This window comes from Ursus maritimus, unplaced genomic scaffold, assembly GCF_017311325.1.
Source record: "Ursus maritimus isolate PB19 unplaced genomic scaffold, ASM1731132v1 scaffold_1, whole genome shotgun sequence".
Lineage (NCBI taxonomy): Eukaryota > Metazoa > Chordata > Mammalia > Carnivora > Ursidae > Ursus > Ursus maritimus.
Genome location: NW_024423343.1, coordinates 904,747 through 917,481, shown reverse-complemented (window position 1 = coordinate 917,481; position 12,735 = coordinate 904,747). Strand labels below are relative to the sequence as shown.

General features: G+C 47.7%; 1 protein-coding gene across 2 annotated transcripts in view; it reads right to left on the bottom strand.

Annotated features, from left to right (window-relative positions):
- The window catches only part of LOC103662600 (high density lipoprotein binding protein), a 69,695-nt gene extending 57,086 nt beyond the window's left edge, over nt 1–12,609 (bottom strand). For both annotated transcript variants that reach the window (XM_040638054.1, XM_040638058.1), the window contains exon 1: nt 12,471–12,609. The gene's annotated coding sequence lies outside the window, so the exon portion shown is untranslated. The remainder of the gene's footprint in view (nt 1–12,470) is intronic.
- Nucleotides 12,610–12,735: the final 126 nt, after the last annotated feature.

The following is a 12,735-nucleotide window of genomic DNA, read 5'->3' as shown; positions in this document are numbered from 1 at the left end:
GGGACAGGGAAAGTACACAAAAAGCCCAGTGTGTCTTGCTGTACCAAAAAGCAAGACGTTCTAAGTGAATAAGGGGGAATGCATCAGAAGGACATAGGACCCAGCTTTAAGGGGGCTTTCACTGGTCACTATGAACAGTACAATAAACGATGATGCCAGAGGAGGGTGCACCAAATAAAACAGAAAGTGGTGAGCCTATGTTGATACAGGTGTGTGACAAAAACCAAAGTTTGACAGGAACAAACATTTAGTTTCACAAATAGCCCCACCACCACCACATACTTTAAATGACACAGACTCTACAGGGGAGAAGTTTGGCAGACACCACCTTAATCTGTGACCAAAGTGAACATCACCAGTGAGGGGACACACTGAACGTGTGTGCCATCTTATGAAACACAGAGAACACCTGGCATTCCTTCTGTGCTGTTCCAGCCAAAGATGCAGAGCCTGAAGCTAATCAAAAGGAAACACCAGACAAACCAACACTGAGAGAAGGTCTACGAAATAAGTTCCTCTAATCATTAAAAGTGCCAAGATGAAGAAAGCCCAGGTAAGATGGACTAACAGCTGCAGTCTGAAGAAGACTACAGAGACGTGCTGATGAAATGTTCCACGAGATTCTGAACTGGATCCTTCTGGTGAAATGTGAATGGGTCTGAAGGTACCAAAGTATTCTCATTAACCTCCGGATTTTGATGGTTGTATTGTGGTTAAGGAGGAGAGTATCTTGTTTGTGGGGAAACACATAAAAATATCCAAGGATGATAAGGTTTCATATGCCCAACTGACTCTCAAATGGTTCAGAAAAGGTGTTTTGTACCATACTTGCAATTCCTCTATAAGTGTAAGATAGTTAAAAACACTAAATCGAGGACAGTAGTACTTTTTAATTTAAATAAATAAATAAATAAATAAATAAATAAATAAATGCCAGGGTGCCTGGGTGGCTCAGTCGGTTTAGCATCTGACTGTTGATTTTGGCTCGGGTCACGATCTTAGGGTCCTGAGATTGAGCCCCACACCTGGCTCCACGCTCACCGTGGAGCCTGTTTAGGATTAAATAAATGCCTATTTTGGAAACAAATGTATCAATATAATATAGGAGAGGGGTGGCAAATGGCACTGATCCTTCAAACTCAAAGTCAAAACATGATTATATGTTTAATCTTTTAGGATCAATGCATATTTCACTCACTTTTTATGTAGCGTAACAAAGTTTTACCTCAATCTTACTGAAGTCTGTTATGATCATGTTCTCAAAGTTCATGAAACTAGATTTTCAAACCATCTGAAGTGTCAAGGAAGCCACTGGCAGCACAACCTCAGACGTGTACAGCTGCTTGTCCCCAACAACAGCAAGGTCAGCGTGGACCCCACACTGGCTGCCCCCTGGAAAAGGCAGATCTGCTGGAGCCCCCCAGTGCTCCTCAGGCTTTTCAGATACCACATCCAAAAGGGAAAAGCACAGAATGCTCCATCTGGACTAGCCAACAGCATTGTGACCCCAATCACAGACTGTTCTCTGAGCAAGACCCAGAGACACTAGCAGACAGGACAAGCCATGTCATGTGAGAGGAATGCCACCCAAGGCGAGGGGAGCAGTATCTAGGCTGGGTGAGGAGCGTGACCATGTCAACTAGCACTGGCTTAAAAGAGCAGAAAGCACCCCCCTCCCCACTTCAGGATGCAGTGAAGACACAAGAAGACAGACAAAAAGTACATTCTGGAATTAAAATATTCTTGTAGGAAGCCTCTTAATGCCTACCAAATCAGTGCTAAATAGGCTAAAATGAAAACAGCCTTCCATAAAGCCATATGCCCAACTGACAGCAGACGCCTAATTATAAGTCAACTGCCGTGAGATCCGATGGAAGAGAAAGACCCACCTGTCACCACTGAGTCCTTCACAGGCCATTTCCTCCTTGATTTATCCTAAAACTACCAGCACAACCTGAAACCAAGTCCACATTTGAAAGAAGCGGAAGGGCTGTAGGTTTGTTACGCACATTGTCTCCAGCTCAGTAGCATGCTCAGCAGTGGAAGAAACCCGAAGCCTCAGCCAACCAAGGACAAGAAGGTGAGGCCTACATAAGGAAAGGCCAAAGATCTTTCACAGAACCAATCCATGCTTTTACAGATCAACTGTTGACTCTCCCTGAGTAACACCATCTTTTTCTCTGTTTGCCCAATCTTTCAGAGAAGAATTGCACCTACCAATCTCAAGGGGACATGGTGATCATCTCCAGCACCGGTATAGACTAAGGATGGACCCTGACAGCAGGGTCACCCTGCTGCAGCTGACTCTTGTCTGCACGTCCCAGACACTGCCACACTGAACGCTGGGAGCCAAGGGGCTCTGTGCACAGGCAGCCTGGCAGCGCTGCTGAGCTCACTGGCGGGCGACAAAGGCCACACAGAACTTTGGTCTCATGGGCTGGCGAGTCAGCTCCAAGCATAAGCAAATGTATCAAAATAGAAGCCTTGTTTCAAAAAAAAAAAAAAAAAAAAAAAAAAAAGTATTCTTCAAACTGATCTCACACACACTGCTTTAAGCCAGTACTACGGGACCACCTAGCTAACCTTCTCCTTACCAGAAAAAGTCAAAACGGTACATATAATTCACAATTCCATTTGAAAGATATTTCCAAATGAGTTAAGTACTAATAAAATTAGAAAGTATATCACATAAAAGTGAAATGAGGAACAACACATACATTTGAATTTATCCACAATAGCTGGCAAATGGCCACACTTGTCACCACCTGATACACGGCGTCCAGGAGTTAGCGCACTATCTCCACCTGGAAGGACACAAACTGAGAGACAAGTGAACTTGAAAGTCCCCCTCAGACACACTCCAGGGTGCTCTGTAAGTTACAGAGCACCATCAAGCAGCACGGTTCACGACTGTCAGAAGGGTGCAACAGAAAGGTGGGAAAGTTCACATAGGGCCATCCTTTCCTCTTATTTTCACTTTTTTTTTTTTTTTTAATTTCTAAAGAGTTAAAGAGAGGGCCAAAAGTCTTCAACTCTACATAACGAGCCATCAGAAACCACGCATTTTCTATTGAAGGAGCCCTGAGAAGCAGAAACACTTTGCCACAAGTCACTCACCTCAACCACATTTTAAAAACAGCAAAACAAAGCCAAACACACGACCCCCTTTCCAAAATTATTTCTTCTAATTCTACACTTCTATCGTTGTTTCCTTTCTCCCTCGTACCTTTACTTGTTCCAAGGGGTCTGGTCCTTTCGGGGATAAGGACGTTCTCTCCAGCCCTGCCATTTCCCCTAAGGCTATCTGTTGTGGCAACCTCTTTTGGAGTCCAGCTCTCTCCAGAGCCTCCAGATGTAAACCTCTTGGCAGGCTGGGAGCGGTTGCCATGCAGGTAGCTGCCATCAAGGCACCTGCGAGAAGACTGTGTTCCCTCCCCCAGGAAACACACACACATGCAGAGGTTTGCAGGATGCCTCCAAACCAGGCGATCAGGGGAACTCAGCTACCAAGCCCCCCTGTGCCTGACCCTCAGTAGAGTCAAAAAGATATTTGGCTCACAGTGCCCTCCCTCCCAGCCCTGTTTATTTAACTGTGGTGACCCAGGCCTGGTGACATGCAGGCCTAACACCAGCAAGTACCGCCAGCAAGTTCATACCGTAGAACTTCCTCGAAGGGCACAATAGTTTCTGCAGCAGAGGGGATAATACACACTGAATGCACCTGGCTGAAGTTATTTCCCCTCTCCAGAAAGGAGCCTAACGTAGCACTTGTCCAGCCTGCACTGTGTCATGAAGCTTACTGCTGGGAAGACAAGTGTGCCCTGCTTGTGAGTGCTGAGAGAGCAGAATAGCATTCGTGAGGTCCCCTCTAGCCCAGCACAGCAAAGCCAAGAATTATCGCTCTGCTTCATAAATGTGGTCCCCAGCTCAAACCACATACCTAAGGCGAGATGTCAGAAGGTCACACAAAGGACTGAATGCTGATAAAGGAGATGCAGTATAGAAGGCAAGCACGAGGGGCGCCTGGGTGGCACAGCGGTTAAGCGTCTGCCTTCGGCTCAGGGCGTGATCCCGGTGTTATGGGATCGAGCCCCACATCAGGCTCCTCTGCTATGAGCCTGCTTCTTCCTCTCCCACTCCCCCTGCTTGTGTTCTGTCTCTTGCTGTCTCTATCTCTGTCAAATAAATAAATTAAAAAAAAAAAAAAAAAAGACAAGCACGAGGAGGCAGCTTTATGCCAGAACTCTGGGCCAGGGAGCAGCTGGCCCCTAAATGCTGTGCTGTGCTTCTGCAGAAGGCACGTGCTCAGAATGCTCTTGGATCAGAAGAGTCTGTTAATCCAAGCACACCCAGACCTCAGAAGAAAAGTTGCTCCTTGGTTGGCTAAGGCCATAAATTCAACCATGGTTGAAGAACACAAGAGCGACTCATTGAGACCTGAGCATCGGGGACTGGCTTATTACTATGTGCAGCATATCCCCGAGTCTAGAAAGCTGTTCTGGATTCAGCAGCCCATTGTAGTTCACCAAAAGTCAGAATGTTCCCATTTTAGTAATCAACAATCCCTCAAAACACACACAGGACACCTGCCATGACCACATTACTCTGCCGGATACAGGGGTCCAAAACAATCAACAGCCTACCAATGGTTCAACCTGTAATTCGGACAGGGATGGGAGCAGGTAACACCGAGAGAGGTCTTACTCCATGAGACCTGCAGGTCCATCAGATAACATCAGGGAGATGGTGGTGCTGGGTTGTCGTGATAGGACGATGGAAACGTCAGTCCAGTAGGAGTCCCGAGAAGAAAGCTAATCCCTTAGGGTGACCAGAGATGGACTGACAGTAGCTGTCTTGCAGGTTACTGCAGAGATGGGCCCTGCATGCTTGTTGACTTTAGGACTGGGACTTTAATTTGTTCACTTCCTTACCCAAAATTTACTGATGGATATGTACTTGGTGAAAAATAAATACTTGATGATTGAACCAAGGAAAGAGACTCAAAATTCTAAAAGATGCAGGACAATTTTAGTATTTATTTTACTATTTATTTCAGTAGAATATCTATCTTGCTCCTAAAGTTTGCTTGGCCCCTCTCTTGGAAAAACTCAGTAAAGACTGTGTGGACATATTGCCTTCTTGACCCTAACTTCAGCCCTACAGGCAGAGATGAAACATTAGGTAAATCTGTCAACATGTGAAACTTCTAAAACGAAAGACAAAGATAAGGATGAAATCATTACAGGTCTTGACTGTGCTTGGTCTTGACCATAAGGAGGAACTGAAATCAACGGTGGTATCACTGCAAGGATTAAGTGAGCTTATACGCAGGGCTTTACCAGGGACTGCACAGCAGCGGCTCCATGAGGATTTTGTATTACCATCACCCTCCTGGATATCTGTGACATGAGGACTCCGCCAGCACAGCAAGCACAGCCCCAAACCAGCCACTCCTGCAAGTAGCTTCACCCAGCGAGTCTTTACTCTCCTCAACTGAAAAATAGAGCCTGTGACAGCCACATCCCAGAACGCTTTTAAGGACTGACCCTGCAAAGCAGGGCTTATCAACCTCAGCACTGCTGACTTTTTGAATCAGACAATTCTTTGTCGTGGGCTGTCCTGGGCACTGGAGGACACAGAGCACCTCTGGCCTCTAACCATTAGATGCCAGTAGCACCCCTGAGTCATGACAACCAAAAACGTCTCCACACGCCACCAGATGTTCTCTGGGGGCCAAAATCACCTAGCTGAACCACGGCTGGAAATAAAAGGCATGGTGCCTATTGCATGGTAATCAACGAATAAAAGCTTTACTAGACAGGGGTGCCTGGGTGGCTCAGCCAGTTAAGTGTCTACCTTTAGCTCAGGTCATGATCCCAGGGTCCTGGGATCAAGTCCCACGTCGGGCTCCCTGCTCAGTGGGGAGCCTGCTTCTCCCTCTCCTTCTGCCATTCCCCTCCTTGTGCTCTCTCACTCTAATAAAAAAATAACTTTTTTAAGAAATAGCTTTATTAGGCAAAAAAAAAAATTTTTTTTTAAGATTTTGTTTATTTATTTGACAGAGAGACAGCCAGCGAGAGAAGAAACACAGGCAGGGGGAGTGGGAGAGGAAGAAGCAGGCTCCCAGCAGAGGAGCCTGATGTGGGGCTCAATCCCAGGACCCCGGGATCACGCCCTGAGCCGAAGGCAGACACTTAACAACTGAGCCACCCAGGCGCCCCTAGGCAAAGCTTTTCATATCACTTGTGCATCCTTGAAATGGATCACAAAATGGGAGGTTACATGAGCGATTATCAGCTTCAAGTACCATCCTTCCAAACTTGAAATCTTAATTTCAGATAAACTGAGTTGACCAAGTGTTCTGTGCTATCAGAGGAGTAAAAACAACAACAGCAAAACCTCCGAGATTCAACTTTCTTATCTTTAAAAGGAAGGAGCTAAAGTCCTACAGGTCAAGAAACACCCTGAGTCACAAGGCTGATTAAGAACAGGCCCCAGGGGCGCCTGGGTGGCACAGCGGTTAAGCGTCTGCCTTCGGCTCAGGGCGTGATCCTGGCGTTATAGGATCGAGCCCCACGTCAGGCTCTTCTGCTATGAGCCTGCTTCTTCCTCTCCCACTCCCCCTGCTTGTGTACCCTCTCTCGCTGGCTGTCTCTATCTCTGTCGAATAAATAAATAAAATCTTTAAAAAAAAAAAAAAAAAAAAAGAACAGGCCCCAAACTGAAGTCCAGGTCTTCTGACTCCCAGGCCAGCGAGGACCACCTTCTCACCTGTACCAGCATCTCGACCCTTTGTCCAGTCTGGCAGAATGAACCAATGCCTGGCGGACTACCCAAATGGACAAACACCGCTGCATGTCTCACAAGGTCCACCTTCAGAAATATCTGAAGATAGCACTTCATACAAATAAAAGAAAAACCTGAGAGTGTTTTCAGAAAACGCTTACCTGTAAAACATTCATACTGATTGCTCAATGGCCCTTGCTAACTAAACACTGGCTCCTGCCTTTCCTTGCTCCGGGTGAGACCTGCTCTCCCAGCGGTGGGGCCTCAGGGCACACAGCTCAGCCTCCTGGGAAGACCCCCACCCATGACACAGCATGGGATGAGATGGGCAGCGGCTGTGAAGGCTACATGAATACTGGTTTTAACACTATAGTAAGCCTGCTGCAGTGGCGGTCTACCAAGGAACAGGACTTTCAGCATAAAAATACTGGAAAACACAACTACAACAGAAACAATATAAAAATTAGCAATCTCTCCTGATTCTTCAGATACTCCAAGGAGTATCTCCAAAATTGTTTTATCCAAGGGTTTTTCTTAGATATATTAGTCCATGGTTTAAATAAAAATAAGATCATGTCATATGCATTGTTTTACCACTTACTACCGTTAATTCCATTTAAAATGAATCATGGCTGTCTTTCCAAGGGTATTTTTTTTTCTTTTTAAAGATTTTATTTATGGGGGGGGGGGGCAGAGGGAGAGGGAGAAGTAGGCTCCCAGCCAAGCAGGGTACGTGACAATGTGGGGCTTGATCCCAGGACCCTGGGATAATGACCTGAGCAGAAAGTAGACGCTTAACTGACTGAATCACCCAGGTGCCCCCAAATTTCTTGACCATGAAGACTGACCTATTCACCTCTTCTTTGCTACTAGGGCATTTCAGCACACGTGTTAAGACAAAACAAAATCCACACCTGGGCTACAAAGGACTAGCAAAGAACAGAAGAATTACAAATTTAGGTGAAATTCATGTTGTAAGCTAAAAATAACACAGCTGGTGGGCACTCAGAAAGAAAAGTCAGGAGAAAATACTATTAAATAGGACTTTTTCTTGTTTTGTGCCTTTCACACCCTGATCAAAGGCTGTGTTTTTTTCCCCTGCAAAGGGAAACAGAATCTTTGGACCGACCGGGGACACCCATTACAACAGAGGGTGAGACACCACTCTGAAGACAGGAGTAAGTCTGTCCTTAGTTACTGCTAAGATTGTAGTCGTCTCCCTCACTTGGCAGCCTGGACACAGGCAAGAGGCTGGAAGCTATTTTTGTAGAGAATCTGAAGAGACAGAAAGAAGCTGACAGGGTGCCTTAGGAAATGTCCCAGGCAGGTACATCTGCAGTGAACACCACAGTTGGCAAGCCCCAACTACTGACATTTGAGCAGGTGGGAAAATATCACCAGCTAGCACAGAAAAGCTTTGACATGAAAGCCAAAATCCCAAACAAACAAAAAGTAGCCCGAAGCAAATGGTGACTTCAGGGAAAGAAAACCTGAAAACTCAGGGACGTCCTCAGAGAGATAAGGGAAGGCACAAGAGCTATGAAACAAAACCAGGATGTGAGAAGGCTGGAGCAGAGCAAGCAAAAGGACACTCTTAGGGACATGCAGAACAACTCAACAGCTCAGCCAGAACAAAGGTGAGAGCATCTTCCAGAAAGAAGTGGACAATGTATGCAAAATCAGGGTGTCCATCCAGAAGGTCCAACACTTGAATTCTACAAAGAGAAAGTGAATGGAAAAAAATCAAAAGCAATAAATCAAGAAAAATGGCCAGCATTGAAAAACAGGAGTTTCCAAATAAAGGGGCCTCAAGAATAAGCAAGACAATGGATGAAAAGAGCCTCCAAAGGACATCGCTGCACTGAGTGTTTTGAATTTCAGGGAGAAAAATCCTTTAAGCTTCAGAGAAGAAACAGCCACATACACGCTGAAGAATCAGAATGTCTGAAGCCTTCAACAATAATCCTAAAGTCAGAAGTCAGAGCAAAACGGTGTCTACCTTTCACTCAGACGCATGAGTAGTAATAAAGCACTTTCAGACATACGTGTTCTCAAAACTTTACCTCCCTGCGTCTGTCCCCAAGCAACTCCTTAAGGAAGTGTTCCATCACAATGAGAGGAGTACTAAGTCAAGAGAGAGGGAGACATGGGTTCCAGGAAACCAAGGACCCCACACAAGGAGGCGGTGGGATCTGCAGGAAGAATCCAGCAGGTGGGAGCCTGGGGGATATTTATTCCAGATGAGATTAACGAAATACTGAATTTCATCAGGTAAGTACTCCATTTCCTGAAAGGAGATTTAGACAACTGGTGAATTTGGGGTTGAATTTTAGTGACAAATACACAGAAAATGAAACAAACAAAAAACAAGACTCACAAGAACTTCAGGAAAAACAAAACCTCGTGCAGGAAAGGAAAGGTAATCCCATCACACCATTTGCCTAGCTGTGAACAGCACTATGAAGTCATAACATGACCACCAAATACTGGACTAACCAAACTACAGGTGCACGTGCTTCAGGCAGCCACGTATTTGCACGGGGAAGGCAGAGCAGTAAGAGAAAGCCAGACACTTCACATCCACTCTCAGAGTCAAGTGAGGAGACAAGGCATGCAACAAAAGAGGGAAGCAATGAAGTAGCAGGCGAGCACATGTGCTGTTTTGAGCTGGAGGCAAAGAGGTGGACGTGTGTGCTCTGCAGGAGAGGAAACGTGACTGGGGAAGGAAATGCAGTGTCTCCTTACAAGCCTTTCTACATGTATTACTCCTTTAAAAAACTACTTGAAGATATAACCTTGACTTGAAATAAAATTAATTTTTAATTTAAAAATTCAAAAGAATGCCAATAAAGCGTATGAAGGGAGAGTACACATGGTCAATGTATTGTTACCAAATTAATGGCAAGCATCAAGATGATGCCCAGACAAGTCTGGGACAACATGTCTGGCGGGTCTCTAGCAGTATTCGAGGAACTTGAGCATGCTTGGTAAAACAGCCTACTAGGGATATCACTTCTAAAATGTCTGACTTAAGAAATAAAAACCAAAAACAAAGAGCAACTTACTTTAACAAAAAATAACTCGTATAATCAATTTTTAAAATGTCAGAGATGATGGGTTTGGTTTTCTTGGTTTTCAAATATTGAGTGTTGCGGTGCTTCCATAACTTAAGGGAAATGGCATTTTGACACACTGATGGTCTCTCTGGCTACTTTCCCACTTGGCCAAAAACTTTTCACTACGCATGCTCTTGCCACCGTAGCCTGACAACCAAGAACTCCATTGTGTGCTGTTTCTTCGAGGAGCTTAGTTATTTCTTAATAGGAAAGGGAAAAAGCCTTCCTATAATCACTAGCCCTGTGGGGATGGATGTATGCTGAATGGGCCTCATCAAATAGAAGTACCACTTGGTACTTCGAGAAGTGTGTTCTCTGCTCAGACCCTTCCGGTAAATAAACGAGTTTCAGTTGGGAAGCATTAATGGAGAATCTATCTCATCCACTTGTGACTAATGCTCATAAGTCATCCAGGTAGACATTGTAATCACTTGAAACCCTGTCCAAGTCAGAGCATCCTAGACAGGACTAACCGAAGGGCACGAAGGCCTTCAGAACAGGAGCTGAGCAAAGCCCTCTACTATTTGAGGTATTAGCAGTGCACCCAATTCTCAACTTCTTGCCCATTTATGTCACCAGCTACAACTGTCATGCGTCCTCTTGGCATAAGCTAGTCTTCCTGTTTAGAACACCCCATTCTGGTAAAACTCTTACTCATCCTCTAAATCCAGTTCAAGAACAACATTCTTTGTAAAAACTTTACGACAGGTAATTAGCACCTCCTCCTTCGTATCTCCATACTTTGTACATATTCCCACTGCTGCACTCAAAACACTGCAACCTAATTATTTCACAAGTGAATCCCCCATACTAGACCACAAGCTGCTTAAGAAAAAAAGTGTATATCCTCTTTACCTTTCCAACCCTAGAACCCTTAAGAATGTCTGGCCCACAACTCCCAATAAATGTTTCTGAACTGGACTGCTGAAGGAGTGAAGTCGCAAGGCCAAAGTCAGACAATCAGAAGCCCCAAACAAGAAAACCAAAGGAAGAACACAGATAACGTGGCTATTCAAGAAGACCTTCTCCCATCAGGCCACAGAGAGGTCAGCCTGGCCCACGGGGGAGGGCCTGTGACAGAGTTCGGGCTGGGCTGGCCCCAGAGGCGCCCAGGAACACGGGCTGACTGGCCCTTAGAAGCGCTCTCCCGACACTCGCTGTACATCTATCTACACAGCCGATGTTAACTTGATGAGAGAAAATGAGGTGAGCCCGCGAACAGTGCCCGGCACACAGAGGAACTAATGGAAGCTACAGGAAGGTTCAGTCCTCACTGTAAATAATTTAACTGGCTTTCAAATGTTGTCCCTCAAGACTTGAAGGGAGGTGCTCCGCTTTCTCCTAGCCTAAAAGTCTCATGACAGGTTGACGGTTGTCGTTTGAGACCCAGAGGACTGGGAGCGCCAATGACGGGACCCATTCTTAACCAAACACCTTCTCGACTACTTTACAACACGGCTTCCAAGTACCTTAATATCAAACGGACTTAACGAGGTCAGCTTGGGGTGCTTCTTGTTCAAAAGCTTCAAACCCTAACCCTAAGCACTAGGTTCGAGCCAGTGTTTGGAATCCCACAGCCCGGCCTGGAGCTCACTCCGTAGTGAAGCACTGCCAGCTGCTGCAGACAGAATCCGGACTGTGACGTGCCCTACCTTCACCCCTGCCGGCCAAGTGGCTGACCGTCCTGAGGCGACAGCGAGCCACCGGGACGTCCACTCCCCGGGTACCTCCGGAGCGTTCACCTGCCCACAAGCAGGGCTTGGTGAACAATACACAGGGAGATCTGTCCTTTGCGCTTAAGAGAACCCAAACCCTCTCGTTTTCCACGGCGGGTGCCCTGAGGACCTAACCACTTTTCCAACAACGCCCTCTCCGTGCCCCCCAGGGCTGCCCCACGACGCCGTCCCCCGTCGGAGTCCCGGAAACTGTGTTCACGTTCAGTCCGGGGTCTTCCACAAACGCTCCCCGCACGAGGGCATTTGCACCGCGCCGCTGCGGGCCTGCAGGCCGCCCGGAGAGAGAAAGGACACCCGGGCCGGCTCAGCCCCGAGCCCGTCCCCGAGCCACGTCGCCACGGTGGGCTCCGGGGCGCTCCCCGGGTCTCACCTCGCGACCAGCCCGTGGGGAGACAGCAAGGGGCCGCGCCCACCCCTCCCTCCCCCGGGGCGCAGGCCCCAGCCCAGGCGCACAAAGGCCACGTCCCCGGGGACGGCCGCCCAACTCGATGGTCCGCGCACAGGCCCGCCGGCCCACGTGACCCGCGACGGCCAATGGGGGCGAAGCCCCCGCACCATCGAGACGCCGGCGGCCCGGGGCTAGAGTAGCCCCGCTCGGGCGCTCGCCGTACCCTCCGCAGCCCCTCTCGGGCGCTCCCAGCTCGGTGCTGCCGCCATCTTCCTGGAGGTGAGGGCCGGAGGCGAAGGCTCCCGGCCCGTGGTCGCTCCGCACTCTTACCGCGACCTGTCCTACCCTCGTCCGCCTCTCTTCTCCTTAGCGTTCACTTAGCTCCTTGTAATGAAACGCCCTTCATCCCACTCTACGTACCCACAAGGCAAAGACTCACATTACCTGTTCCACTCTTATCAGCGTAAGGAAATCAAGCTCATAAGGTAGGAACTGTGGCGAAACAGGGACAAGCCGCCATCTTGGTAAAGGAGAAGAGGCTACGCTTGACCTCCCCCCCCACCCCCAGCCTCTATATGGCCAACCGCCGTGGGAGGGGCACGGCGCCTGCGCAGAGACGGAAAACGCGGACGGGCCTGCGCCTGCGCACTCGGAAGCCGGCGAATGGGGGAGGGGAGGAAGGCCGGGTCGCGCCGGGGCGAGGTAAGCG